Here is a 4,999-nt window from a genome sequence, read left to right as displayed (position 1 = left end):
CAGTACTCGGCGACGGAGTATTTCTCCGACCACAAATCCAACACCGAATTTTCTCTTCTTTATATGGCAGCTGTATTAGTCGTCGCAAGGCCCAGACATTTTTTGGCTTGGCCCGTCCAAAGAATTTCTTAGATGGCGGTGGTGTAATTTTTTCTCTTACGAGGACACCAATCAGCCGAGCACAGGCACCTTCCCCATTTAAGAGTCCGGATATTCTAGATGTATGCCCTCAAATCGTAGTCTCATCGGAGGCTTTGCTGGGAGGATGCTGGTTTTTTAACAAAATATGTACACGTTTATATACCGAGCCGGTAGCTCCATAGAAGCTGCCTAGCACATGGGTTGCTCCCTTTGCCCAGAATGTGCGAACGAGGACGCAAGAGTCGGAATGGAGTATTGCCGTTCAACTGTAACTGCATACCAGGAACAACGATTTTACCCCAATAAACTTCAATTACCGGTTACTTTGCTTGCAAATAATTTGTAAAAGTAATCACTGCATCTATTCTCACCGAATTTCATCAGACAGACTTGATGCTCATATAGTGGGTTCTTTTTAAAAATGAAAAAAAAAAATATGTATGAAAATAAATTATGTATTTTCTTTGGTTTATTCGAAAGAGCAAACATTCCCATTATTTATGGAACACGATTTCGTACAAGTGGCTGCCTCAACTGGTTTCGCAGTAGCAAATCCTGCTAACCCCAAAATCTTTGCGGTTTCTAGCTTTATCTCGCGAATTGTTTGCTCAATATTCGCCTTAAAGGCCTGAATCGTTAATGGATTGTTCGCATAACACCGGTCCTCCACAGCAATCCACAAAATAAGATATTTACAGTACTTTAAAAAAAAACTGAAAAAATATTTACATATATGTCAGCCAATAACCCTAGCAGCTAGCGCTGTAACTAATTATTAAATTTTATAATTTATTATATATTTAGTTCAACAAGTGAATAAGTAAATATTTTTATTTAATTATAACTGAAGAAATATAGTATTTTCGTATACTATATTTTTACCAACAGTATATAGTACGCAGACTGGAAAAATAGTACAATACTATATATTATAGTGGCCATATTTATGCGAGCCGAATACGGGACAACCAATAATTTTGCAAATTTTTTCCATAAAAGCTAACAGATCTTAACACCTTCTTAAATGATCTCAGATCTCAGAGTAATTATAGTGCCGTTCGCATAGAGTTGTCAAAATTTTTTATCATGCCTCTGTTGCGCTCACGATTGACCGAGGACGTTTCCAACAGCATTTTCAAGGAAAAGTGGGTCGATAATGCCACAGCCATCGCTTATCGACGATCACGGGCTATACTGAAGTTTTGCTTGTTAACACAAAGCCGCCGAGTTGTGAATGTGCTTCGTCAGAAAAGATGGCTTTTCTAGCAAAATCGTTGTTCGTTCAGTTTGCATTACATACAAGCGTAAAGCGATGCATTTCGTACTACGGAGATATGGTAAGGTTTGCCAAGTAATCTATCCTATTGATTCGGTATTTTAACGTTTATGATCTTAATAAATAATACAAATCACAATTTATTTATTTCTGTTTTTCCGATCAAATTTTAAAAATTTTTTATGATTTTTGTTTTCGATCAAGAATAATCGTTATTTGTGTATTTAAATTCTTTTGATCATAAAAGATTTATAACTGCCATAAAAACGCTATCTCTATTATAACGAATATAATTGATCGGAAAATAAATAAAAATCCAAAATAGTGATTGTTTTTGATCGCAAAAATAAAAATTAATATATAACTTGCAATAACTAACAATTTTAGGTTATGTTGAAGGATAATTGACAGAAAACAGCAAACAGATAGGTTTATATCAGCGCCGAAAAGTTTTTTATACTGTCATTGAAAAATATATATTTCACTTACATACAGATGCACATTAGGGTGAGCCAAATGAACTAACTAAAGTATTCGATTGTTCGCGTTTTTTTTCAAATTTGAAAAAATCCTTATTTGAAAATTAAGAAAAAACCGGATAAACCGGTTTTATTTTACATAGTTTTCATACTGAGAAAATTGCTTAAGTAGGTATGAAGTCAGGACCAAAAATTACAATAAAACTATTAACAGTAAAGATGGCTTTTATTTAGAAAAGGGCAAAGCAAATAACATTTACAGTTCTTTTAGACCAAATGTGAAAATTCACGTTAGGTCTTATTTTAACTTTTTTAATACCTTATTGCGTTTTTTTCTGACATTTTTCGGATTTGAGTGGTACTCTTGCCGTCGTCGCAGAGTGTTAAGATATGCCTCCTGCTACTCGGGAGGTCCATGGTTCTGGTGCCAGCAACATCAAAACAATTTATTTTCAAATAGCGGTTGCTTCTCGGCAGACAATAGCAAACCTCCGAGTATACTACTGCCATAAAAAAGCTTTATCGGAGTTGGAGTAAAAGTGTAGATCTCTCCATTTGTGTCAGACCATTAACAAGTAGAACACGAATAGGAAGAGGAGCTCGGCCAAACACGTATTGGATATACTGTTCATCCCCAAATAATATGGGATATGGGAGAGGTAAAGATTTATTTGACATTCGAAAAATCAAGATTTCCAAAATCGATGGAAACCGGTTGAGAAAACCGAGTCAATCATTCTAAAACTAACCTGAAGTATTTATGACATTAAAATGACCTATTTACTGAGAAGAAAATTCTTCCATTTTGAAAAATTTTTATTCGAAATTTGAAATGTAGATTAGATGGCATGCAATTTTATATTTTTTTAAATTAAAAATGCTATAACTATTGAACAGTTTGAGATAAAGTTTGTGCAATTAAGATGTAGATCAAATGCAATTTCTTTTGCAAGTAGTGCAGTTACATATTAATAACACAGGCCAATAAAATTGAGCGTACAATTGCTGGCGTATGCCGACGACATCGATATTATCGGTAAAAACAAGGGCTACGTCTGTTCTGCCTTCTCGGGATTGGATAGAGAAGCAAAGCGAATGGGTCTGGTGGTGAACGAGGACAAAACGAAGTATCACCTGTCATCACACAAACAGTGAGAGCATACGCGTCTTGGCACCCACGCCACTGTTGACAGTTACAAGTTTGAAAAAGTAGACGACTTCGTTTATTTGGGAACCAGCATTAACACCAATAATGATGCCAGCCTTGAAATCCAATGGAGAATCACTCTTGCCAACAAGTGCTACTTTGGGCTGAGTAGGCAATTGAGAAGTAAAGTCCTCTCTCGTCGTACAAAGATCACACTCTATAAGTCACTCATCATGCCTGTGCTGGTGTATGGCGCGGAGGCATGGACAATGAAAGCATCTGATGAGGCGGCTCTTGGAGTTTTCGAGAGAAAGATTCTGCGAAAGATTTACGGACCTTTACGCGTTGGTGATGGCGAATATCGGAGACGATTTAACGATGAGCTGTATGAGCTTTACAACGATATAGACATAGTGCAGCGAATTAAAATTCAGCGGCTCCGCTGGCTTGGCCATGTCGTTCGGATGGACAGAAACGCTCCTGCTCTGAAAATATTCAACGCGGGCCGCGATGCTGGTAACAGAGGAAGAGGAAGGCCTCCTCTGCGTTGGAAAGACCAGGCGGAGAAGGACTTGGCTTCACTTGGCATTTTCAACTGGCGTCAGTTAGCACAGAAGAGAAATGACTGGCGTGCTGTTTTGGACTCGGCCAAAATCGCTTAGGCGGTTACAGCGCCAATTAAGAAGAAGAAAGAATAAAATTGGGGAAAAAATTTGATGCGGCAAATGTTTCCACAGCTCCAGATTTTCAAAAAAACGAGGTCAAACTGTCAAAATATTGCATTTTTTGCAATATTTGAGAAGCTCTAGCAAAGAAACAATAGGTGGTAAAACTTTCCACTTAGCCTCAAATTAAAACTAGGACCGTCGTCAACAGTCCCTAAAAATACCACCCTGCAAATAGAAATGATGGTCACTTTTTATTGTAAAAGAATGTTTATGTTTTTTAAATGAAAATTTCAAATGCCCATGAGTTTTAAAATTGGAATAAAAAAATTGTTCAAAGGGACATAAATTGGTTAGGTTAGAAGTTTTGGCCCACCCTAACGTACATACCAGACAATAACTAAGCCCAGTACAATTTTTTATGTATAGATATCTAAAGTAAAAGTTTCAAAATATCATTTAACTTCTATAAAAACAAATCAAAAAATCAATACAAAAATCGGTCATAATGTAATTCTTATTAAAAAGGAAAAAACCATAAAAATGGCCACATGCTAGCGAAAAATTGTATACATATCTAATTATAGAGACTAATGCGCAATATTTATTAAAAAAAAATATTACAAAGTGACAGCCATTGAAAAATATGAATGTCATTGAAAATCATTCACCACTGATCGTTCTAATAGTAATTTTAGTTCACACAACAACAAAAAAAAAATTAAAAAGATGAGGGTGTTTCGAAAAATTCAAAAATAATTTTGTTTTTTAATCAAATTATGTACATATGTATGTATAATTGTATTCAGCATTCCATAAAATCTTAACTTCATAGTATCTATATTTACTCTCTGAGTAAATGGTTTTTATGAAAATGTTTTTAAAAGAAATAGTTAAAAAATATTATTACTTGATGAATAGCCAAATCCGCCCAAAAGTTAGTCAAATAAATGCCCCTACTTGCCTATGCATATTTCTGTATACACAATACATCTGTATATTAGCCCAACATCTTCTAACGCTACTCTCTTGCTACCGCTCTCCAATCATTCCGATGCTCTTAAATATTTTGGCAAATTCTCTGAAACCAAAAAAATAAGCCAAATCATATTCCACATCTTCGGTCCAGCGTCATTTTGGCAGCGGATGAGGAAGAGCAGGGGTGACTTTAAATAAACGGAACTATCGGAAATTGAAACAGAGAGGAAATGCAGCGAATTCGCCACTACTACAGCTACATGCAAATACACACCCCCAATTTCTAAAATGCACCAGAGGCGACGGCAGCAGC

This window comes from Rhagoletis pomonella, unplaced genomic scaffold, assembly GCF_013731165.1.
Source record: "Rhagoletis pomonella isolate Grant_MI unplaced genomic scaffold, Rhpom_1.0 Rhpom_scaffold_00012, whole genome shotgun sequence".
NCBI classification, from domain to species: Eukaryota; Metazoa; Arthropoda; class Insecta; order Diptera; family Tephritidae; genus Rhagoletis; species Rhagoletis pomonella.
The sequence above is the reverse complement of the archived record's forward strand: the minus strand, read 5'-3'. Positions refer to the sequence as shown.